This window comes from Pseudorca crassidens, chromosome 2 (assembly GCF_039906515.1).
Source record: "Pseudorca crassidens isolate mPseCra1 chromosome 2, mPseCra1.hap1, whole genome shotgun sequence".
Classification (NCBI taxonomy): Eukaryota; Metazoa; Chordata; class Mammalia; order Artiodactyla; family Delphinidae; genus Pseudorca; species Pseudorca crassidens.
In genome coordinates this window covers 29,229,070-29,255,542 of record NC_090297.1, presented here as the reverse complement: position 1 = coordinate 29,255,542, position 26,473 = coordinate 29,229,070, and positions in this window count along the sequence as shown.

Genomic DNA, 26,473 nt, shown 5'->3' with positions numbered 1-26,473 from the left:
TAGATATGAAAAGGGTGCTACAAAAATAAGAATTGCATATGTTTCAAATTTTCCCAAAATTTCTATTTTTCCCCATAAAGAAAAATAAAAGGTTTTGGTTAATTTCTTTTAACTCAAGCTTTCCAAGTTTCCAAAAATGTTATTTCTCGGCCCCATAAGGTGAGGGAAATATGCCAGAAGCACAGCATTGCATTTCTAGGACACCCTCAAGCTTGACAGCCCCATCTCTGAGTCACTCCACCTACAGCCCAGCTACGTGGGGTTGAGCTGCAAGCCCTGTCACACACCCCTCCCCAGGCTCTGAGCCAGAAGCCTTAGTCCCCTCCCCAGATTCAAGGCCTCAGAAGAAGAAGCCAGATCGTGTCTGGCCCCAGTCCCAGGCGGGTCTAGTGTTCCCTCCCTGTTTTCAGGTCCAAGCATTTTCCTGTCTGTTTTCCCTTCTCCTCACACCAACTATAGTAGGTTGAATTGTATCCCCCAAGGCCTGTTTCTTTAAGTCACCCAGTTTGTGGTCATTCGTTACGGCAGCCCTAGAACACTAATACAGCCACTAACTCCAACCCCCAAGGGAAGCAAGCAAATGTGACTTCCCCTCCTTTACTAATGGACAACCAGAGGCTAGGGGAGGTGCCCCAAAGTCACATACCCCAGAGAAGTGGGCAATCAGGGTCGACTAACCACCTGGGGGGAGGGAAAATGAGCAATAGACTTGAATCAAAGAACTGAGTTCAAGTTCCACTTTTTCTGTTCATTTGCTGGGAACTAGAAAAAGTCACATAGCACTTGCCTCTCTTTACTATCATCTTTTTTGTTTGTTCATTATCTGTCTCCCTCTACCCCATGCTAGGATGTAAGCTCAGGAGGGAAGAGATTTTTTTTTTTTAACATCTTTATTGGAGTGTAATTGCTTTACAATGGTGTGTTAGTTTCTGCTTGATAACAAAGTGAACCAGTTATACATATACATATGTCCCCATATCAGGGCAGAGATTTTTGTCTGTTTTTGTTCACTGCCCCAGTGCCTTATCCTAGAACAATGATTTGCATATAGGGAACCCAAATAAATATTTTTTAATGAATGAATGACTCTCTCTGCCAGGGCTATTGCTGGGCCCTTGGACTACAAAGAACATTAGACATAGTCTCAGGCTCCCAGACAGTGGGAAAGGTTGATGTATAGAAACAGATCGTAATGGTATCTTGTCCTGTGTGCTCTGGCAGAGAAAAGAGTGAGGTAATGTGGGGCTCAGCGGAAAGAATGGGAACTCTACCGGGAAAGGGGGTCAAGACAGCTCTACCAAAGAGACCATTGAATGGGCCTTGACGTATAAATAGGAGTTCCCTGGGAACATATTTTTCCCTACTAAAAACGTTTGGCCTTGCACTGGTAGGTGATAGGGACCCACTAAGGATTTCAAACAGAGGGGTAATAACAGAATCAGATTTGCACTTTGGAACAATCTCTCTGGCTGCTGTAGGCAGAGGGTGAATTGGCAGGAGTGTTGGGAAGCAAGGGGAGGTGTAACAGGCCAGGTAAGAGCCAGAACCAAGGTGTGTTGTCTGGGATGGAGAGGAAGGGACTGATTCAATCAAGTGTATGTCCTGTTAAACTTTGGAGGAATACATGCTCTAACGGGAGGGAAGAGAAGTCTACACAACAGAGAGGAGCTGGTGGCATCATGTCCAGAAGCCTGGTGGGATGAAGGGTGGGCCCCAGGCGGAGATGTCTGCTGACTGGTCCAGTGATTTTGACTGACCCAGACAGGTATGTCCAGGCGACATCACATCTCAGCTCACCTTCCCAGCTTCCAAGGTCCAAAGGCCCTTATGCTGGGCAATTTGGGGAGACAACCTCCACGCTGGTCCAGGAAAGGAGAGAGGTGGTTTGCTTTTGGTGAACCCATCTGAGATGCATCATTTGGGGCTGTCATCATGGAGGTCATCGGTGGGCTGGCAAGAGCAGCCTCCTGTGCAGGGGTGGGGACAGAAAGGTTGAAGAATAAGAGAAAGTGAGTACAGAGGGCTCATCAAGAAATTAGCCTACAAAGGAGAAGAGGACGGAGGGGAGGAGGGAGAAATCTGTACCTGTCTTTGGGCTGAAGAGAAAGAGACAATAGAGGGGAAGTTACCACAGTGGGTCCCCTAGGGAAAGTGGATGGAAAAGGATACTGGGCAAATGGGAGGATATTGATCTTGGACAAAAGGATTCAGAAAATATGATTCTCCCCAAATAAGTTGGCTGGTGAGAAGGGGTATACTGTTAAGGAGCATTCCCAAATAATGGCCTCTTTTTCTAATGAAGCTGGAAGTGAGTGTGTCTGCTGAGAGTGAGAGTGCCAGTGGGGACCAGGAGCTCTGGGAGGGTCACAGTGGTTGGTGTAGCCAGTGAGGAGAAGGGGCTGCTGGGAGGAGGCAGAAGGGCTGTGACGGTGGAGGTCCTGAGGGGGCGAACCCTCCGCCAGTGCCGGGACCCAGGATGCAGGGCAGAGCAGTGACGCTGGGTTGATGTGCTCTGAGTCCTGCGTTCTACAGTCACGCTTCGACTTGTCAGCCTGTGTGTCCTGATTTTCGAGTGGGAAAATATGTTGCCTGCTGTATCAGTTAGGGTCTCAGCAGGAAACAGATGGCACACTCAAATTGGGTAATTTAAAGAGAGTTTATGAAGGAAAGGTCTATTTACACAGGTGTGGGCAGGGCATAAGGGAACCACAGGAGTAGGTAGTTCCATCAGGCTTGTCTGGGGGGAGACTGGTACCATTACCACCCTAGGGCTGCGGGGGCAAGGAGAGGGATGACAAAGAGGTAGCCTTGAAGCAGGCTGGCAGGCAGAGACCAAGATCAGGGAGGAGCCAGGCAAAGAAATATCCCAACCTCACTCTCCTCCCCCCTCCACCCCCTGCTGAGGGTCCCCATTGGCCGAATTCAACAGGAGGCCAGAGGGTAACGGAACCCACTTATGGGTCCATACAGATCAGCAGAGCAGAGAAGGGCAGAGAGTGGTTCTGGCGGGGCAAACAGAAGACAGCGAACCCAGCTGTAAGGATCCCCATCTTCAGAAATGCTAGGCTACCTATGGAAGAGCAGCAGACTCTCAGGGGACTCAGACAATGCAGGTGTATTTCTGTATGTGTCAGGAGGGGAGGGTGTAAAGTTGGGGGAGAGGAGACATTTCTCTTCGGTCTCACAATTTGCCCCACGCCTCTCCCTCCTGCAGCCCCTGATTTCTCCGGCAGCAGAGTGGTGACACTCCTGTTTAGAAGGAGTTAGTGATCAGATTCTGTGATTAGGAGAAAAAAGGTGGGAGAGAGAGAGAGAATGAGAAAAAAGAGAGAGAGGTTGAATTCTACAGGGGCTTGGAACCTCTGTACTCAGCATACATCCAGATGGACAGGCAGACAGACCAGGGACCACCCCCCGCCGATCCTTGTCCTGCTTCTTGTCCTGTCAAGTACAATTGAGTCAAAGGTGCTAATGAGAGAGATAGACGGAGTAATCAGGGTAAATGAAATTAACATGCACAGCGTAATCAACACTCATTAAGCCAATTTAGTCAAGTGACCTCAGTCAGCTTTTATTTAATCATATACTTAAATGTCAAATCAATATGCAAATCTCACCCAGGGCTTCTCCAATTATAGCCCATTAAAAACTTTCAAGTAAATCAATGCAGCCAGGCAGGCGGGGCAAGGCAGGGAGAGACATGCTGGGCCCCAGACGATTGGACGATGGGCCTTTTGTCTACAGCACCCACTCTGCCCCTACTCCCAGGGCCCTCACTGGTCCATCCTGCCCTGATCCACCATCTACCATCAAAACTTACCCCTCCTGGGCTTCCCTGGTGGCGCAGTGGTTGAGGGTCCACCTGCCGATGCAGGGGACGCGGGTTCGTGCCCCGGTCCGGGAAGATCCCACGTGCCGCGGAGCGGCTGGGCCCGTGAGCCATGGCCGCTGAGCCTGCGCGTCCGGAGCCTGTGCTCCGCAACGGGAGAGGCCACAGCAGTGAGAGGCCCGTGTACCGCAAAAAAAAAAATCTTACCCCTCCTGTGTCCCATCCCCGGCCTCTGAAACAGCTATAAGGAAAGGAAGGACACCGAACTGGCTCCTCCCTAAAAGTCACATAACAACCACGTTCACATCTCCGTGCTCTCAGCATTTTGTTTCTGCAATGAGTATTTGTGCCCGTTATCTTGTTGGAGCCCCCCAAAACCCTGATTAGGTAGACATTAATATCCCCAATTTACCAATGACCAAATGGAAGCTCAGGAAAACTAGGGGCTTCTCCCAAGACACCAGCCCACCAATAGAAAAGGGAGATTGTTGACAGCATCTTGAGGCCAAGCCTTGCCCCGAGGTCAGTCTGCTGCCCCAACAATCAGGCAAAGGAGGGAGGAGGGGGAGAGGGGGTGCAACAAGCCTCTCTTCCCTCCCAAGACGGAGTCAGCAAAGTCCTCGTGCCGCACTCAACACCCTAGTGAAGCTGGGTGTGAGTGATCCTTGTTTAAAAGGCTGTGTCAAATTTGGTTAACTTGTTCCAGGCCCGTGAAAAAGGAAGTCAGATCATGACTGTTTCTTGCTTATTATTATCCCATCTACCTCTGATACTGGCAGGGATGGTAACAGCAGTGAGGCAAGGAAAAGACAGACCGTGTTCCCAAGGAAAAGAAGGAAAGAAAGGGCCAGACCTCACCAGGTTCTTGCTGGGTACCACACATGCCCTGTGCTGAGTGCTCTTCCTTCAGTGGTCTGGTGTGCAAGGTATTACCATGCCCCCTCTATAGATAAAGAATGGAGAAAGATCAGAGAGGGTGGTTAATGGCTCTGAGGTTGCACAGTAGACTTGGGAATGAAAACCAGGCCTTTCTGAGTCAAAGGCCTCAGAGTCCCCAGGTCATCCATGCCCAGGGGAGCCCAGGGATCTGTTCACATGGGCCCTTTCCCAGGGGGATGTATCACCAGCTGGCACAGTCCAGGCTGCTGGGCCATGGGCCTGGCTTCCAGAGGCTGATATGAAGTGTCCAGGGGAGCGTCTGAATCCCCTGCCTGGCCCAAGAGGCCCACTTCCGGCCGGTGCAGCAGAAATGACAGCTGCTTCTCAGAGGCCTGCTTCTCAGGGTCAACCAAGAACTGACAGGTAAGCGCTGGAAGAGTCTTGATAACATCACAGCAGAGCCAGATTGAAGATGCTCTCCCGGGGAGGTGCGTGGTAATTGACTCGCATATGCACAGTGGTTTTGGGCAGCAACCCGGAAAGCTATTGGGAATGCCAGTGACTCCTGGCATGAAGGAATCAACCTTGATGCCTCTGATAGCTCCAGGGCTCCTTGCCCGCAGCTCAGAACCATTCCCAAGGGGAAGGAGACGGAAGGCCCCTGATGGAGTAGCGGGAGAGAGGGCAACTCAGGAACCCAGCGCTCAAAGTAAGAACCAGGGCCTCTAGCCAAGCCTGGAACAATGAGGTTTGGAAAGGTGTCAGCCCTACACACTTCATCCAAGACGGGGTCAGAATAGACAGTTCAGGTAGAGCCTGCTTCCAGGGTGAGCCCTGAAAGTCCCGTGCCTCAGAAACTCCTTGGTTCTGGGCAAACCCGGATGGTTGGTCCCCCTATAGATGAGCCAGCTGGGCTGTCCATGGGGAGAGAAGGTCCTCCACCTTCCACCTTCTACCCAGCAGCATGTGGGGTGGGGGTAGGGGCTTAGGTGACTCCTGAAAGTTTCATAACCAGAAGGCAGAGGAAGAGGAGAAAGGGAATAAGAGGCAGGAAAGGGAGGAGCCAGGTGATCCCTACTCGGTGCCTGTGGGTGTCAGGAACTGGGCTCGGAGCATCCAAATATATGGGCTCATTTAATCCTTGAAACAACCCTAGCAGGTAAGTGTTATTATTCCCACTGTATAAATGAAGAAGGCTCAGATCAAAGAACTGACAAAATGTATAAATATAAATCAACATGTTGTACACCTTAAACTTACAAAGTGTTATATGTCAAATCTATTTCAATATTTTTTAAAAGAATTTTTCTGGACAGAATTTAACCAATAAATCATGGCTGGGGAATTGAGAGGCACAAAGGGTCTTGGTTGTACCAGCCCCCGTGGGTCAAAGAGGAAAAAAAGCAGAATTTAGTCTGACAAGTGCCCCTCCTCTAGGAAAGGGAAGGTTTTAAAGCGTTTTCCTCTTAGAGAGATGCAAGCTCCCGTCTGAGTCTTCAAAGGGGAAGATGGTTCCAGAGGGGCAGATGGGAATGTGAGGGTGAACCGGGACCTGGAGTGACCCTGGTAAAGAAGGGTGAGGAGGTCTGAGGGTGTCTAGGGTACCCCCGGGGAAACCTGATTTAAAGGGACTGTGCAGGGACTTCCCTGGTGGCGCAGTGATTGAGAGTCCGCCTGCCGATGCAGGGGACACGGGCTCGTGCTCCGGTCCGGGAAGATCCCACATGCCGCGGAGCGGCTGGGCCCGTGAACCATGGCCGCTGAGCCTGTGCGTCCGGAGCCTGTGCTCCGCAACGGGAGAGGCCACAACAAGGAGAGGCCCCGCGTACCGCAAAAAAATAAATAAATAAAAAATGAAGGGACTGTGCAGAAGGCAGAGGAGCAGGGCTGAGCGCCCCACAGACCCACAGGAGCTGCCAAAGCACTGAATCGCCACAGCCGCCAAATGCTAAGGAACTGAAACAGGCCAGGAAAGAGCTTAAGAGGCATTTCCAAACCGCAGAAAAATTCCCATACAGGAGGATGAGAAAGCCCAAGAAATCCTGGAGAGCAGAAGGGGGTGAAAAAACTCCCAACGAGCAAAATGTCTTCATTTTGCAAAATGATGAAAAGGTAGATTTTTCTAACTTGACCTTCATCCTGGACAGGATCTAGGACACCCGGTTTGTGTGCACATGGAAGGCAAGTTGGGTATGTGATCACCAGGGCCCAGCACAGGTCACCCCAAAATGAAACATGCCAGACTCACCTCACTTCCCGTACTGTCGAGTGACCCGCCAACCTAGTGAAACTCTGGGGGCTTGAAGAAGGCTCTTGTCCCCCCTGTGGACAAGACAGTAGAAAGGAGCTTGGTGGCAGAATTGCTTAGGTGATTCCTAACGACTCAGAGGGAAGGGGGAGCAGGATTTGCCCATGTGGGTCTGGGGCCTTGCGGGGAGGGGGCATGCAGCAGGGAATTCCAGGTAGAGGAAACAGCAGGTACAAAGACACGGCAGTGGGGAAATTCAGAAAATGTTCAAGAGCATTTCTTCCTGGACAGTAACTAGGTAACTTCCCACGCACAGGCCGTCCCTCGCCACACTCTTACCTCTCCCTTCCTTGACCTAACCAACCCCTACGGCACTCATTTATCTCATTCCTCAAACGAGCATTTACGGACTGCCTACTGTATGTCAGGCACTGCCCTAGGCACCAGCCCCAAGCCATGCACGAGGCAGACAAGGGCCCTGCATTCATGGCATTTAGAGTCTAATAGAAACAACAACACTGAGCAAGTATCTCCAGCACCGTGCTCCTCCAAGGAACGCTCACCCAGTCACATGGAGGTAGAGGCTCCGAGTTCCCAAATGACTCCTGAGTGTGTACCTCCACCCCAAACCTCTCCCCCCGAACACCAGAGGCACATTCTCCACTGCTTCCTTGATAGCGACATTTGCATTCCTACCAAGCATTTTAAACTCAACATCTCTAAGACAAAATCATTCCACACCTTCCCCTCCACAAAACCTGTTCCTGCTTCTCCAGCCTTCCCACTGACTCAGACAGAAACCTGGGAATCATGCGGCATTCCCATCACTGTGCACGCATGCGTGCGCACACAAGATCCAATCCACAGTCAAGTCCTTCTGGTCCTGACGTCACCCAAAGAATTCCCAAATGTGACCACTTCTTCCTACTTACACAGCTACCACCCTGCTCAGTGCCATCATCTCTCTCCTAAACCATTAAACCAAGCCTCCTCACTGGAGGCTTCCCACTACTTCCCACTACTCACCACCCTGAGTGATCATTTTTACAAGATGATCATTTTTAGATTTTTCTAATCTAGCCAGATCACGCTCTTCCTTTGAACTCTTCATTGGTGTATCAACTAGCTAGTGCTGCATAACAAATCACCCCAAATTTCAGTGGCTTAGAATAACTGTCATTTGTTAAAACTCATGCATCTGTGGGCTGGCTGGGATCAGTTGACCTTGGCTGGGGTCGGTCATGGTCTGTGGGTAAGCTAGGGGCTCTGCTCTAGTCTGGCTTTTCCAGGGCACATCGTCTCCTGGGACCAGCAGAAATGTGCAAGGCTCAGAATTGACACATGGTCAATTTGTATTATTCTATTGTCCAAAGCAAGATATATAGCTGAACTTGTGTCAAGAGGTGGGAAAATACACTCTGTCCTTGATGAATGGATATACAAAGTCACTTAGCAAGGGGCATGGGTACAAGGAGGAGTGAGGAATTGGGGCTATTAATGCAACTCACTGAAGAGCTTCCCACTGCCCGCAGGGTCACAGCCCAACTCCTTGACATGGAGACCCTCCAGGAGCTGACCCAGCCACCTCACCAGCCCCATCTCCTATTGCTCTGAACTTCCACCCACTCCCCACTTTCCACAGTTCCGCAAATGGGCCTTGTTATTTCACACTCCAGGTTTGCCTGTGCATGTGCTATTTTTCATGTTGATTTTTTGAATCCCTACCCATTCTTCAAGATCTAGCTCAGTAAAGCCGTTCCTCCTTGGTGAAACCCTCCCAGGCTTACCTTCCCCACCCCAGGCCTGGGTCACAGCCGCTATTACACCCCTCCCCCTTCCATTATACCCTATAACAGCACTTAACCCTGTGCAAATCTGTCCATTTCTGCCCCTAGGTATTGAATACCTTAGGGTAGTATATTACTTTGCTATCACCACTGTAACAAGTTGCCACACACTTAGTGGTTTAAACAACATAAATGTATTCTCTTACTGTTCTGGAGGTCAGAAGTCCAAAATCATTTTCACTGGGCTAAAGTCAAGATGTTGACAGGGCTGGTCCCTTCTGGAGCCTCTGAGGGGAGAATCTATCTCCTTGCCTTCCTTAGCTGCTATTGGCCAACTGGATTTCTTGTCTTGTAGCCCACTCCTCCATCTTCAAAGAGCGAGAGCATCACTTCAATCTCTGCTCACATCATCCTCTGTGCCAAATCTCCCTCTGCCTGCATCTGTAAGGACACTTGTGATTACACTTAGGGTTCACCTGGACAATCCAGGATAAGCTCCCAGCTTAAGATCACATCGGCAAAGTTCATTTTGCCATATAAGGTGACATTCGCAGGTTCTGGGGATTAGGACCTATTATCTTTGGAGGCCAATACTTAGCCTACCATAAACAGTTTTCATGTTTCTTCTTCTGGCCTCTCCTCCACCTGGCTCAGGACCTGGCCCATGATGGGTGTTCCAATACACTGGATGAATGGAAGAATGAATGAGTGAGAGAAGGAATGCAGTACCAGAGGGGCCATTGGAGGTGCCAGGGTCCCTAACAGCCTGGCTGGCAAAGTCAGTGAAAACTCAGGCTCCTAAAATTCCCCATCCCCTGCACTCACCATAACAGAGAATATTCTCTGTAATGAATAAGAGATCAAACCAAGCCCTCTGTGCAATGCAGGAGCCAGGCTGCCTGAGCTAAAAGGAAAAAGATTTCTCCCCAGAACTGCAGAGGCAGAGCTGTGAGCTCACCCCACAGAAGCATTAACCCCCTGTTCCTCATCATAACTGCACAGACTTGGCTGTGCGTTGGTTCCATGGGAACATTCACCCCCATTCCTGTGTATTTAACAGAAAATTGTGGCTACTACTCTGTGCTAGTCACCTAAAACATGGTACTTATCCTCAAAGGCTGCCAGTCCAAATTGCTTTAGAACAGCGTGGATATGACCGATCCTCAGCCCTGCACAATTTCCAAACACGCTGGAGCTCATGAAAGTCCTGTCCCTTACACTTTCAGAGCCCCTCCTGGCAGGAACCTCTAGTCATTCAATAAACATTGAGCACCAAGGACATGAGAAGCCCCATAGCAGCCCTTCTGTTCATTGTGGGGCTGTCCCGTGAACGTCCCACTGGCCACAGGTTGACATTCCCTGCAGGACTTCTGGAGACTTCCACGTGGTCCTGATAATTCCAAAGACTGCAGAGAAGTTGGGAGGCTGCTTGGGAAGGGAGAAGGGGAATGGTCACTGCAAAATCACTGCTGATTCAACCCAGAGAGGTTTTCGTTCAGGTGTGGGAGGGAGTCAAGCTGTGGCTGACTGAGGCTGATATGAGAGATAGGGATACCAAAACAACAATAATAAGAGCCACTAATTGTTTTTTTTAGTAGATCTTTACTGGAGTATAATTATTTCACAGTACTGTGTTAGTTTCTGTTGTACACCAAGGTGAATCAGCCATATGCATACATATGTCCCCATATCCCCTCCTCTTGAGCCTCCCTCCCACCCTCCCTATCCCAACCCTCTAGGTCATTGCAAAGCACTGAACTGATCTCCCTGTGCTAAGCTGCTGCTTCCCACTAGCTATTTTACATTCTGTAGAGTATATATGTCGATAGTACTCTCACTTTGCCCCAGCTTCCTCCTCCCACCCCGCGTCCTCAAGTCCATTCTCTTTGTCTACATCTTTATTCCTGCCCTGTAACTAGGTTCATCAGTACCATTTTTTCTTTTTTAGATTCCATATATATGCGTTAGCATACAGTATTTGTTTTTCTCTTTCTGACTTACTTCACTCTGTATGACACACTCTAGGTCCATCCACCTCACTACCCATAGCTCAATTTCATTTCTTTTCATGGCTGAATAATATTCCATTGTATATATGTGCCACATCTTCTTTATCCATTCATCTGTCAATGGACATTTAGGTTGGTTCCATGTCCTGGCTATTGTAAATGGAGCTGCAATGAACAGTGGGGTGCATGTCTCTTTTTGAATTATGGGTTTCTCAGGGTATATTCCCAGTAGTGGGATTGCTGGGTCATATGGTAGTTCTACTTTTAGTTTTTTAAGGAACCTCCATACTGTTCTCCATAGTGGCTGTATCAATCTACATTCCCACCAACAGTGCAAGAGGGTTCCCTTTTCACCACACCCTTTCCAGCATTTGTTGTTTCTAGATTTTTTGATAATGGCCATTCTGACTGGCGTGAGGTGATACCTCATTGTAGTTTTGATTTGCATTTCTCCAATAATTAGTGATGTTGAGCATCTTTTCATGTGCCTCTTGGCCATCTGTATGTCTTCCTTGGTGAAATGTCTATTTAGGTCTTCTGCCCATTTTTTAATTGGATTGTTTCTTTTTTTGATATTGAGCTCCATGAGCTGTTTGTATAATTTGGAGATTAATCCTTTGTCTGTTGTTTCATTTGCAAATATTTTCTCCTATTCTGAAGGTTGTCTTTTTGTTCTGTTTATGGTTTTCTTTGCTGTGCAAAAGCTTTTAAGTTTAATTAAGTCCCATTTGTTTATTTTTCTTTTTATTTCCGTTACTCTAGGAGGTGGGTCAAAAAAGATCTTTCTGTGGTTTATGTCAAAGAGTGTTTTCCTATGTTTTCCTCTAAGAGTTTTATAGTGTCTCGTCTTACATTTAGGTCTTTAATCCATTTGGAGTTTATTTTTGTGTATGGTGTTAGGGAGTGTTCTAATTTCATTCTTTTACATGTAGTTGTCTAGTTTTCCCAGTGCCACTTATTGAAGAGGCTGTCTTTTCTCCATTGTATGTTCTTGCCTCCTTTATCAAAGATAAGGTGACCATATGTGTGTGGGTTTATCTCTGGGCATTCTATCCTGTACCATTGATCTATATCTCTGTTTTTGTGCCAGTACCATACTGTCTTGTTTACTATAGCTTTGTGGTATAGTTTGAAGTCAGGGAACCTGATTCCTCCAACTCCATTTTTCTTTCTTAAGATTGCTTTGGCTTTTCGGGGTCTTTTCTGTTTCCATATGAATTGTAAAATTTTTTGTTCTAATTCTGTGAAGAATGCCATTGATAATTTGATAGGGATTGCGTTGAATCTGTAGATTGCTTTGGGTAGTAGAGTCATTTTCACAATGTTGATTCTTCCAATCCAAGAACATGGTATATCTCTCCATCTGTTTGAGTCATCTTTGATTTACTTCATCAGTGTTTTATAGTTTTCTGAGTACAAGTCTTTCACCTCCTTAGGCAGGTTTATTCCTAGGTATTTTATTCTTTTAGTTGCAATGGTAAATGGGATTGTTTCCTTCATTTCTCTTTCTGATTTTTCATTGTTGGTGTATAGGAATGCCAGAGATTTCTGTGCGTTACTTTTGTATTCTGTAACCTTACCAAATTCATTGATTAGTTCTAGTAGTTTTCTGGTGGCATCTTTAGGATTTTCTATGTATAGTATCATGTCATCTGCAAACAGTGACAGTTTTACTTCTTCTTTCCCAATTTGTATTCCTTTTATTTCTTTTTCTCCTCTGATTGCCATGGCTAAGACTTCCAAAACTCTGTTGAAGAGTGGAGAGAGTAGACATCCTTGTCTTGTTCCTGATCTTAGTGGAAATGCTTTCAGTTTTTCACCATTGAATATGATGCTTGCTGTGTGTTTGTCATATATGGCCTTTATTATGTTGAGGTAGGTTCGCTCTAGCCCATTTTCTGGAGAGTTTTTATCACAAATGGGTGTTGAATTTTGTCAAAAGCTTTTTCTGCATCTATTGAGATGGTCATATGGTTTTTATTCCTTAATTTGTTAATGTGGTGTATCACATTGATTGATTTGCATATATTGAAGAATCCTTGCATCCCTGGGATAAATCCCACTTAATCATGGTGTATGATCCTTTTAATGTGTTGTTGGATTCTGTTTGCTAGTATTTTGTTGAGGATTTTTGCATCTGTGTTCATCAGTGATATTGGTCTATTTTCTTTTTTTGTGATATCTTTTTCTGGTTTTGGTATCAGGGTGATGTTGGCTTCATAGAATGAATTTGGGAGTGTTTCTCCCTCTGCAATTTTTTGGAAGAGTTTGAGAAGGATGGGTGTTAGCTCTTCTCTAAATGTTTGATAGAATTCGGCTGTGAAGCCATCTGGTCCTGGACTTTTGTTTGTTGGAAGATTTTTAATTATGGTTTCAATTTCAATACTTGTGAAAGGTCTGTTTATATTTTCTAATTCTTCCTGGTTCAGTCTTGGAAAATTGTACCTTTCCAAGAATTTGTCCATTTCTTCCTGGTTGTCCATTTTATTGGCATATAGCTGTTTGTAGTAGTCTCATATAATCCTTTGTATTTCTGTGGTGTCAGTTGTGATTTCTCCTTTTTCATTTCTAATTTTATTGATTTGCATCCTCTCACTTTTTTTCTTGATGAGCCTGGCCAATGGTTTATCAATTTTGTTTATCTCCTCAAAGAAGCAGCTTTTAGTTTCGTTGATCTTTGCTATGGTTTTCTTCGTTTCTATTTCATTTATTCCTGCTCTTATTTTTATGATTTCTTTTCTTCTACTGACATTGGGTTTTCTTTTTTTTTTTTTTTTTTTTTTGCGGTATGCGGGCATCTCACTGCTGTGGCCTCTCCCATTGCGGAGCACAGGCTCTGGACGCGCAGGCTCAGCAGCCATGGCTCATGGGCCCAGCCGCTCCGCGGCCTGTGGGATCTTCCCAGACTGGGGCACAAACCCATGTCCCCCGCATCGGCAGGCAGACTCCCAACCGCTGCACTACCAGGGAAGCCCCATGACATTGGGTTTTCTTTGTTCTTCTTTCTCTAGTTGTTTTAAATGTTTACGTGTAGGATTAGATTGTTTATTTGAGATTTTTCTTGTTTCTTGAGGTAAGATTCTTCCCTCTTAGAACTGCTTTTGCTGCATCCCATAGGTTTTGGGTCTTCGTGTTTTCATTGTCATTTGTTTCTATGTATTTTTTTATTTCTTCTTTGATTTCTTCAGTGACCTCTTGGTTATTTAGTAGTGCATTGTTTAGCTTCCATGTATTTATGTTTTTTACAGTTTTTTTCCTGTAATTGATTTCCAATCTCACAGTGTTGTGGTCAGAAAAGATGCTTGATATGATTTAAATTTTCTTGCATTTTCCAAGGCTTGATTTGTGACCCAAGATGTGATCTATCCTGGAGAATGTTCCATGTGCACTTGAGAAGAAAGTGTAATCTGCCACTTTTGGGTGGAATGTTCTATAAATATCAATTAAATCTATCTGGTCTATTGTGTCATTTAAAGCTTGTGTTTCCTTATTTATTTTCCGTTTGGATGATCTGTCCACTGGTGTAAGTGGTGTGTTAAAGTTTCCTACTATTATTGTGTTACTGTCGATTTCGCCTTTCATGGTTGTTAGCATTTGCATTATGTATTGAGATGCTCCTATGTTGGGTGCATAAACATTTATAATTCTTATAGCTTCTTCTTGGATTGATCCTTTGATCATTAAGTAGTGTCCCTCCTTATCTCTTATAACAGTCTTTATTTTAAAGTCTATTTTATCGGATATGAGTAGCTACTCCAGCTTTCTGTTGATTTCCATTAGCATGGAATATATTTTTCCATCCCTTCACTTTCAGTCTGTATGTGTCCCTAGGTCTGAAGTGGGTCTCTTGTAGACAGCATATATATGGGTCTTGTTTTTGTATCCATTCAACCAGTCTGTGTCTTTTGGTTGGGGCATTTAATCCATTTACATTCAAGGTTATTATCGATATATATGTTCCTATTACCATTTTCTTAATTGTTTGGGGTTTTTTTTTGTTTGGGTTTTTACCTTTTTCCTTCATCTGTGGCATCTTTTTCTTCTCTTGTATTTCCCACCTAGAGAAGTTTCTTTTTTTTTTTAATCTCAAAATTTATTTTTATTTATACTATTTAAGTTATAAGAGCAGTTTCTTTAGCATTTGCTGTAAAGCTGGTTTGGTGATGCTGAATTCTCTTAGCTTTTGCTTGTCTGAAAAGCTTTTGATTTCTCCATGGAATCTGAATGAGATCCTTAGTGGGTAGAATAATCTTGGTTGTAGGTTTTTCTCTTTCATCACTTTAAATATATCCTGTCACTCCCTTCTGGCCTGCAGAGTTTCTGCTGAAAAATCAACTGATAACCTTATGGGGATTCCTTTGTATGTTATTTTTTGTTTTTCCCTTGCTGCTTTTAATATTTTTTGTTAGAATTTAATTTTTGTTAGTTTTATTAATATGTGTCTTGGTGTGTTTTTCCTAGGGTTTATCCTGTATGGGACTCTCTGTGCTTCCTGGACTTGGGTGACTAGTTCCTTTCCTATGTTAGGGACGTTTTTGACTATAATCTCTTCAAATATTTTCTCAGATCCTTCCTATTTCCCTTCCTCTGGGACCCCTATAATTCGAATGTTAGAGCATTTAGTGTTACCCCAGCGGTCTCTGAGATTGTCTTCAATTTTTTTCATTCTTTTTTATTTATTCAACTCCTCAGCAGTTATTTCTAACATTTTGTCTTCCAGCTCACTTATTCATTCTTCTGCCTCAGTTATTCTGTTATTGATTCCTTCTAGTGTATTTTTCATTTCAGTTATTGTTTGTTCTTTAGTTCTTCTAGATCTTTGTTAAACATTTCTTATATTCATAGGAGTGAGGTCTCACAGAGGTGAGACCTCACTCTGATGAATATTCCCTGGCGTCTGAGGTTCTCTGTTAGTCCAGTGGTTCCGACACAGAGCTCCCACTGCAGGAGCTTCAGCCCAACCCCTGGCTCGTGAACCAAGATCCCGCAAGCTGTGTGGGGTGGCAAAAAAAAAAAGAGAGAGAGAGAGAGAGAACAATAACAAAGTAAAACATAAAATTAAACTAGGAAACTAACAGATATGTTAGAAAGAATATAAAAATAAAAATATAGATGAATCAACAACTAGAAGGTACAACAGTACCACAATAGTAAAACAGAGGAGGAAGGAAGAGAGGAAAAAAAAAAAAAAAAAGCTGGAAAAGGTTTTGGCTGTGGTGGGCAGGGCCTAAGCAAGGGTAAGTTTTGGACAGTGGGCAGGGCCTATGCTTAGGACCCACAGGGCTGGAAAAGGCCCTGGGGGCTGTGGAGGGGGGGGCGCTTAGCCTCAACAGAACCGAAGGGCCCCAGGCGTGCCTCCAACCCCTGGTCTCAGAGGGCGGGAGACCTCACCTGGGAGCCCAAGAGCCACTAATTATTTAATTAGCTCTTACTATGTGCCAGACTGTGCTTCGTGCTCAACGTGGATTATCTCACTTGATCCTCCTAACATCCCTGTAAGGTAAATATTATTATCCCCACTTCACAGATGAGGAAACTGAGGCACAGAGAAATAAAGGAACTTGGCCAAGGCATACAACTGCAAGTAGAGCCAGGATCTGAGTTAACTATGCTTAGACTATTCCTTCTAGAACTCTGACCATGAAAGGGAAGAGAAGCCATGTGTGTGAAGGAGGTGCTGTGTTCAAGGGACCTTATGGTTGGGGGAAGTTGTTTTGTAAGTAGAAGAACATAAACATGTTTGTGCATAAAATAACAGACTGGAACTACACTGATGGGCGGGGGCTCAACTGATGGAGGGGGCAGGATCCAGGACACAGATGGGGACTGGACCAGGTCCAAGAGAGAAGGAGGAGAAGGTGGATGGTGACCCAGAGGCCAGTAAGGTGTCAGAGTGCCTGGGGCAAGTGTCAGGTTGGAGGCAAATGGCTCCAATATTCACTGTCTCCAAATGTCCCTCATCCTTTCTCTGCTAGATGGATCCTCACAATAAGCTAAGTATGAGTTTAAGTGAAACAACAGTGGTTTGGAGAAGTGACACCACTTGCCCCAGATCAGAAAGCTGGTGGCAGAGCTGGAATGCAAAGCCACTTGTCCCACAAACACAATTCTGACCATGTCAGGCCGTGTGTGGGGATTCAACCCCACGAGGTGTGTGGATCAGGACACTAGAGCTCAAGCTCAGACAATCCGGAGGGACACTGATATCAGGGCTTTAACCGGCAAAACAGGTGAGGTTGCAGGGTCTCTGGAATCAACTTCTCCCCAAGCACAGCTAGCGGAGATGCCTGGACCATACACCATGCTCAAAATTCCAATTCAAGACTGATTGTGGACCAGGACCTCCAGAGAACTCCTCCCACCCCCAGACAGGCTAGGGAGACACTTCTAGGAAGACATAGCCCTACTAGAGAGTATCTGAAGTCAGAAAATTAAGCAGGAGAAGGTGGGCGAGGATGGTAGGAAGAGAGCCCAGGAACAAGAGGCAGGATGAGGTGCCGCCTCAGGCTGAGAATGTCTGCCGCCCACACGAGGCTGAAAACACCAACACTGGGGTCTTGCTGGAGGTGCTGCTTCCGGCCTCACAGTGTGACTCACAGTGTGTGCAGCTGTGAGTCCCGCTTGCTCCTCTGCCCCTCCCCACAACTGTGGCATCAGAGAATGGACTGAGAGCCCGGCTCTGATGCAGCCCCCTAGGTGAGGGAGGGAGCCCAACCCAGGGGCCGCGGAATACAAGGAGGAAGAAGGTGGCACGGGGCCTCCATGCATTCATTCATTTATTCACTCCTTCATTCAACAAATATTTATTGGGCGCCTACGAAGTATCAGCACTGACAGTATAAATATGAGCAAGGGACAGACAGATCAGTGATCTCAGGAAGTTTACGGTCAAGAAAGGAGACCGATTCGAATCAGACAATCACAGAAATAGAGGCAAAATGATGATTATAATCAGTGCAAGGTACAAGAGGCACGTGGTCTCACGAGTGCATGTAACAGGGACTGACTTATCAAGAGCTCAGAGGGGCTTCCCTAAGGCAGTAGCTTGTGACCTGAGACCGGAAGCATGTGGAGGATTGTCCAAGTGAAATTGAGCCGAGCACCCAGGCGGAGGGGACAGCGGCGATGTGGCGGAACACTGGCAGGACAGTTGTGGTACTAGGATCTCCAAAGGGGAGCAAAACATGTGTGAGCCGTGAGTGAGTAGAAGGATTCCACTGACGTGGCGTCACCTGGAAGAAGCCTGAGTGAGTAATAGTAGCTAACACTCATGTAACCATAACTAATAATATATCCAATGGTAATATAACTACTAATAATATGACCAATCAGAGCTAAAACTTGTATAGAATTTACTCCATGCCAGACACTGATCCAAGCCCTTTTCATGTTAAGCCATCTAATTCTCACAGTGATTCTGGGAGGTAAATACTATTGCTATGTCCATTTTACATATAACACCCAGAGTTGTTAAGTAACATTCCCAGGGTCACACAGCTAGTAAGTTGTGCTACCCAGATGCAAACCCAGGGAGTTGAGCTCCAGCATCTGACTCCAGACCCTGAACCGCTGCCCTGTTTACTGAACACCTACTCTACGCCGTGCCCTCAGTCAGCGCTTTACACGCATGTCCTGTTGGCTCCTTACAGCATCACTGTGGGGTGGGTACTGTTAGTACCAGCTCTGTTTTGTAGATGAGGAAACTGAGACTCAGAGACAGGGTGGGGCTTGCCCAAGGTCACACAATTTGTACGTGGAGCATCTGAGTTCAGAACCCAGGGCTCCAGAATTGCAGGGATGGGTAGCGGGAATAAGAAAAGGCTAAGGATGTCAGCACAAGAAAAGGGACCACTTGGGGATCTTTCAGCGGCAACAGACGGACTCATTCACTACTTCAGGGAAAAGGAGATTTGTTGAAATTACACATGTGCATGGGTATGATATAATAAAAAAGTAAATATTTGCTCTGTGTCCTGGTTGCCCAGCACACAGCTCCTAAAACCATTGGCATCTCCAGAGTATTAAGAGTGCCTTTTGTATGCTAATGAGATGATTGGTGGCTGGGAGCCCCTAGAGAGCTGCAGGATAGGGGCTGGCTGCTGAAAGAGGCATGATTGGAATTTTCAGCCCCACCTCCACACAAACTCCCACCCTGCCACCTCCAGGGAAGGGGGAGGGGCTAGAGATCGAGTTAGTCACCTGCGGCCCGCGATTTAATCAATGGTACCTACGTAATGAAACCATGGTAAAAATCTCTAAACGACTGGGCTTGGAGAGCTTCTGAGTTGGTGAATCGAGGTGCTGGGAGGGTGACGAGCCCAGAGAGGGCATGGAAGCTTCGAGCTCCTTCCCCATATCTTGCCCTATGCCTCTCTTCCATTTGGCTCCTCCTGAGTTGTATCCTTTATAATAAATCAGTAACTATAAAGAAAGTGATTTTCTGAGTTCTGTGAGCTGTTCTAGCAAACTATCAACACTGAGGAGGTGTTATGGGAACCCCCGATTTATAGCCAGTCAGTCAGAAGTACAGGAAGCCCAGAACTGGCAAGTGGTATCTGAAAGGGGGGGGGGCGGTGGGCGGCACGGGGCCCTTGAACTTGTGGGGTCTGATGCTAACTCTGGGTATTTCGTCTCAGAATTGAATTGAATGGTTAGACACGCAGCTGGTGTTGGAGAATCAGAGAATTTGTTGCTGGTGTTGGAAGACCCCGCATATGTGTTGTCAGAGGTGTTGTGAGTAAAAACAGATCAGTGGGTCATGGCCAACCAATGGAAAGGCCTCCCTTGTATCCAGGGGCGGCTCACATGGCCCTCAGCGCAGGGGATGGAGACCATTGCTTCCCCAGGAGGTGGTGTGAGCGGCCTGAAACGTGTCTAGTTGATCTGGGTTAAATAGAAGCAGTTAGCAAAGGGCGTCAGCAGGGAGGAAGTGGGGGTCAGGGGTCTGATCGGGGGGAGGCTGCGTGGGGCAAGGTCCATGCTGAGGGTTACAGGTGACGATGAGCAGAAAGGGGTGGAGAGCAGGCGGGAGGACCATGTTAGTGACACAGAGAAAGAGGTAAACGCACAGAACTCTCATTAGCTGGTGAACGGAGAAGGCTGACCGACCCTGACATTTTGACAGGAAGGAAGGTCAGCACATGGAGGGGTCAGTGTATCCGAGCACGTGAATGTCCACAGGGCGAGCTGTCAGTGTGGCAGAACGTGGCCGGGGAGTAGCGGGGCTGAGGCCAGTCTATGCCTCGAGTGTCAGTTTCATGGACTTTCGTGGGGGCGAAATGTAAGCGGGCCAGACGGCCAACAGATCAGAATGACAGGGTGGCGGGATGCCTGTGTGTCAGAAGGGCAGCGTGGCGGAATGGCTGCATATTGAAGTGTCAGTTGCGGGGATTGTTGCTTTGACGGGCTGTCAGTGAATGGGAACGTCAGCGAGGCCTGCAGCTGGGGAGAGCTAGCAACCTTGACCTCTATTCCCTGGGACCCAGGCCACGTAACACCAGGCGGTGTGGGCTCGGCGTGCTCTTAGTAGGCGAGAGGTAGCCTGTGAGGCTCTGCTTTCCCATCCTGATAGGAGATTTAAAAGGGGGGAAAGGAGGTGTATTCGTTTGCTAGGGCTGCTATAAGAAAGTACCACAGACTGACTTAAAAAACAGAAATTTATTGTGTCACAGTTCTGGAAGCTGGAAGTCCGAGATCAAGGTGTCAGCAGGGTTGGTTTCTTCTGAGGCCACTGTCCTTGGCTTGTAGGTGACTATCTTCTCCCTGTGTCTTCACATGGTCTTCCTTTTGTGTATGTCCCTGTCCTAATCTCTTCTTATAAGGACACCAGGCATATTGGATTAAGGCCCACCGACATGACCTCATTTTACCTTAACCACTTCTTAAAAGCCCTATCTCCAAATATAGTTACATTCTGCAGTACCAGGGACTTGGGACTTCAACATATGAACTGGGGGTGTGGGAGAGACACAGTCCAGCCTGTAACAGGAGGAAATTAGGGAAACAGAGTTAAGGAGTTATTCGGTGTCAGGACTGGGCAGAGAGAGAGGCAGCCACCAGATGTCAAGGGTTCGATCAGGGAAGACTTCTTGGAGGAAGCAGGATGGTTGACAGAACTTGGTGTAGACCCATGGAGACTACAAGCAGCCCACAGGCGCCTAAATCTGTGGAAAACTGAGAACTCTTAAATGTAGAGATAGGGAAAATTCAGGAAGAAGAAACCTCCCAGAAAGCTCTGACCTAGAGGCTACCTCCAGAGGAAACCCTGCGAGACTGAATCCCAATCTCCCCAAAGTAGGGCTGGGCTTAATAACTAATAGCTGTTTCCTTCCCATTTTTGAGAGACTTTGAAGTTTTAAGAGCATGGGCTTCGGTGTCTGACCAGTCTGGGTTCCAGTCAGGACTCTGTCATGGTCTGTGTCACCTCGGACAGTCACATGACTTCTGAGCCTCAGTTTCCTTATCTACGCAATGGGAATGACCCTAGTGCCAACTTCCCATGCTTATTGTTGAGATGGCATTGTGGAAGCTCTTAGAGCAGAACTTGGCCAGTAACAGGGCTCAGTAAACGGCAGTGAGATGATGAATCTGCAGGTCTTGGATTTTATAACTTCCTCCCCAGACCCAAGTCCCCGACAGAGGGGTCCCCCCTCACCATGTGTCCTTAAACTGGCGGTAGACCGCCAGCACCGACCTGGCCCTCTCCTCCCCGCACAAGTCACCCCTTCCCCTCCTTCAGTTCTTGGCTCATGTATCTCCTTGCTGGACCAAGCTAATTAAAATCACAACACGTAACGTTCCCTATCCTTCGCCCCAGCTTCGTTTTTCTCATGAAACTCACCACATTGAACATACTCTCTGTTTTACTCATTAACGTTTGTAGTCCATCTCCCCTGTCTCAAGAATGACGGTTCCAGGAGTGCAAGGATTTTTATGTTATGTTCCCCAGCTCCTAGAAGAACACCTGAATCAAAGGAAATGCTTAATAAATGCTTGTTGCCTGAGTGAGTCAAAGCGAGGTGTCAGTGCCATGGGGCAGGAGCTACAGGACACAGGCAGCCCCAGGAGGCCACTGAGTCCTCAGGTTCGTGGGAACTAGCGGGGTGGGGTGGTGTTCCCATCCTGTCTTTTCCTGGGGGTTAAGGATGATCAGGGGGCTGTGACCCCAGCCCTGCCCAGGCCTCCATGGATCGGGCCAGCCAGCTTTGCAGGGAGGACAGGAGAAGTGGCCACTCAGGTATAAAGCCTCTAGCCGGAGCAGCTATATCTGAAACGCAAATTGCTCTCCCTGTGGTTTGCCCATTTCTGGCTCAGGAGACTGAGACACCTCATTTCACGGCCTCTGATCACCAGGGAAAAGCTCAGGAAGCGGGGACACGGGGGGGGGGGCTGGGGCGGGAGGGGGCGCTGCAGTCGTCTCTGCCCAAGACACCACCCCCTTCCTGAACCCTGACCCTGTGCTAGGTAGAGCACTACTCTCTGTACCCAGAGCTAGTGACCCCTGGGCCTGCAGTTCACGGTTCTGAGCATCTCCCCTCAACCCCTTCCTCAAGTGTACAAGGGGAATCCCGAGGCTCCCCTCCTCTGGGCACACTCCAGGCTGTGCACGTCCTTCCTATGGCCAGGGCTCAGGAGTAGACATAACCCCGGGTGTGCTCTGAGCAGTAGAGGTGCAGAGACACACATGAAAACACTGGGTGGTTATATGTGTACGTGCACACATTTATGTTCATCTACATGTACACACACTCCAAGGCACACGTGCTACCCTGGTCCTCAGAGCAATATCAAAGGGCAGACTTCTGTAAAGGAAGGCTGGCCCTCACAACAGGAGGATGCTTGGACCAGCTCCAGGCCCTTGGTCCCCAGAGGAGGTCATGACTCTGAGAGCCCCTGGTAGAGCTGGCTGGACACCGTCTCAGTGTTCCCAGACCTGCCCTTCCAGGGATGACCCAGGAGGCCCCTGTTTGCAGGCATGGCTGTTGTGCTGGTGGAGCTGAGGGGTGGAGCCAGTACTCAGTTGAACCCAGAGAAAGCAAAATCGGAGCCCTTAGGATGCTTTCCTGGTGAATTAGGACCCTAGAGCCTGGAGAGGGATGGGGCTAGGGCTGGGCTAGGACAGGATGGAGCCAGGAAGGAGCTGACGTTGGCGCTGGGGAGGGAGCTGACCTGTTGACACTGGAGCTGGGACTGAGGTTGACAATGGTGCTGGGGCTGGTGGGTGGCTGGATCCCTGATCCTGTCCCGGGGAGCAGACATAAGCTCCTGAGGGTCTTCAGCAGAGCTGGAAAGTCATGAGACAAGGACTTGGTTGCAGTTGGTCCAGTTCTACATTAAGCAGTGGCTGATGGATGACTTGCTTTTTTGGCTGATGAGTGAAATAGGAGTGAAGCTATGACAGCCTGAGCCTGGGGTCTGCCCTGAAACATTGACAGCAAGAGTGCCAACCATACCTAAAGGGGTGGGATAGGGAGGGTGGAAGGGAGACACAAGAGGAGGAGATACGGGGATATATGTTTATGTATAGCTGATTCACTTTGTTATACAGCAGAAACTAACACACCATTGTAAAGCAATTATACTCCAATAAAGATATTAAAAAAACAAACAAACAGTATGGCCGACTTAAAAATTGCTTCAAAATTTAAAAGACTAGGTCTCATGTTAAGTGTTCTTACCATAATAAAATTTTTAAAATTTAAAGTCCAAAAAAAAAAAAACAAAAAAAAGAGTGCCAACCTTCCAAACAGCCCCTTGCCTATCCTGGCAGATGTGGTCTTCCCTGAAGCAGGGGGAGGGACAGGACGGTCCCTAGAGTGTCTGTGACCGAGATGTCAGCCTAGGATACCCAGACCCTCCCCACCTATGTCTGTGAGATGGGCCTCCATCTTTCCCCCCTCCCCCACCCTCCACCTGCCCAAGACTCAGCCCTCTCACCAGAAGGGCTCTGTAAGCTGGAATCCACAGTCCTGAGGCCGGAGGAGGGAACTGGATAGAACTGGAGTCAGAAAGACATGATCTAAACCCCACTTCCACCAAGCTGTGAAAATCACTTTAGAATATAAATAAACACAAGCAAACCAACTGTGTGGCCTCTGGCAAGTCACTTAGCCCACTGAACCTCAGTTTCCTCATCTGTAAAATGGGAACAGTACACTTTCCTTCACAGACCCTGAGGTTGAGGTGGAAGAGCCACATTCAGCTCAGGGAGTCTGGGTTCTGCTGCCCCAGCTGGTCCTCCCAGGGTGGGCCTGAGTCTCAGGAGTAGGCAGCCAGAGCGGGAGTGGGGATCAGGGTGGAAGAGAGGGGAGCCCAACTGCTCTTCATATCCTTTCTCCAAAGCATCCAGGTTCCAGTCAGGAAGGAGCCAGGACCAAGTTCAGCAGAAACTGCCCAGAGTCTTTCCTGGGGATAACAATTTGTGTCCACCCCATACAAGCAGCATTTACCGAGCAACTTCTGAGCCTGGTGTGGGATGTATGTAAGCAAGAAGGCAAAGGTCTGCCCTGTATGTGAGAGCATCCCCCAGAGAGAGGCGAGACACAGACTCAAATGACCATCACATGAGAAAAAACAAGAGATGAGGGCCACAACATTGCCAGGTAAAATACAGGAGGCCCAGTTAAATTCAAATTTCAGACAAATAACAAATAACTTTTTAGTGTAAGTATGTCCCACACAATATTTGGGACACATCCATACTCAAGTTATTCATTATTTATCCAAAATTCACAATAAATTAGGCATCCTTTACTTTTATTTGCTAAATCGGACAACCCTAGTCATAGGTAAGGCAGTTGTGTGGGGTCAGATGATCTCAAGCTCAAATTCCAATTCTCCCACCAAGGAATAATCATTTAACCTCTCTGGGCCCATGTTGCCTCATCAATGAAATAAATTCTATTTCTTGACCTGAGTGGTGTTTACATGGCTGGATGCTTTATAATTACTTGTTATATTGTACATTTATACTTTACGTACTTTTCTGTGTGTATGTTATATTGCTCAGCAACAATAACAAAATATTAAATTTTTAAAATATACATTAAATGAGATAAAGTATGTAGCTGGCCCCTGGCATAGCGCCTGGTAAGTGCTCAATTTTTTTCATAGGAACACAAATGTTACTAGAAGCTCCAAAGTTTATGACAGCACAGAGTAGACAAAGAGTCCTTCCAGCTGGGAAAATCCCTGAAGACTTCATGGAGGAGGTGATATCTGGACTCTGAAGGAGAAGCTAGATTTCACGAAGGCAGAAGTAGGCAATGTCAAATACTGTGCCATTTGAAAAGAGCAGTGACAGGGGAGTTTAGAAAGTTCACACTGGCAGCTGTGAAGGGAAAGAGACAGACTGGGGTGAGCTGAGACAGGAAAGAAGAAAACTGCTGGGGAGCTGGATCTAGGTGAGAGATGACGGCAACCTGGACCAGGGTGGGGCAGAAGGCCAGAGGGAAAAGAGCTATGGGGGTAGAACCAAGGATATGCGGGGTGAGGGAGAGAATGGGTGATGCACAGCTCAGGGTACCAGTGTGCTAAGAAGAAATGCAAAAGTCAGAAGGCACCTATGGTGCAATAGAGTCCCACCCATATTCCCCCAGCTTACTGCTAACACCGGCGACTCTCTTCCTGGTTGAGCGAGCATGCTCAGACCACACAGGGCAGGCTGGAAGTGCCCGAAGTTGGTGGCAGCCAACGACCAATGGGAGTTGGTGAATAAACACCCCTGTTTCTTCATCCTTGTTTGGGATAACTTCAAGACGTTCTATGCTATCTGCAGCAGAACTACACTCCAGCTGTCCATAATGGCAACTTGTTCACATCACATTCTGCACCGGCTTCCTTCCCTTCTGTCTCACTTCCCTCTCCCCTACCACTGTTTCCCCGGGTCACCTCCCCAGTAAGCTAGCTGTGCTTGAATCCTTGTCTCAGGGTCTGCTTCTAGAAAACCCAAACTAAGATCTGAAATTTGATTAGGTAGTGACCTCCCCCTCACAGGAAGTATGCAAGGAGCAGCCTAACAACTTTCCTTGGAAGATCACAAGTAAGGCTCACTTCAGTATTGGGTGGAAACCAGCTTTTATTCTTGCAAATTCATCAGACATTGTCCAAGCACCTAGTCAGGGGGTGCTTGGCTCTGCTGAGGAGAACATGGTCCCTGCACCCATGTCCGTGGCTCATAGCTGGGACAGGGGTCAGGATGCTGGCTCACGGTCATTCTCTGGGTCACGCTAAGACAGAGTCCAGCACAAGAAATGTTGGGTGGCGACAGTAGAGGAGGGGTCTGTCCACAGTCTCTGCTCCCTGTGGCCCGCAAGGCCTGGGGTCCCCACTGCTCCCCACACCAGGCAAGCAGACCTCGGCCCTCATTAGAGGTGGCATGAAGAGGCGACTCTGAGTCAGACTTATCCCTCAAGAGCTTCTGTTCAGTCCCATTTCTGGGAAGATCACTCATCAGAGTGGGTTGTGAAAGTTTCAGAGCAGTTTCTGAGTCAGGAGATTGTTGGGAACATCATGGCCTAGGGGGCTGGGGCCACACTGGTCTGATCAATGAACATAACCAGCTCAGATGCTCCCGGCCTCCTCCAGGCTCTGCTGGAGGCCCATGGTGCTCTGTACCACACTCGGCAGAGAGGGGCCAGGCCCTGTCCCCACGGGTCCTGTTCCCATCACCTGAGAGACCAAGGGCTCCCTTCTGGCTCTGCCACTGACACTGAGCAAGCTT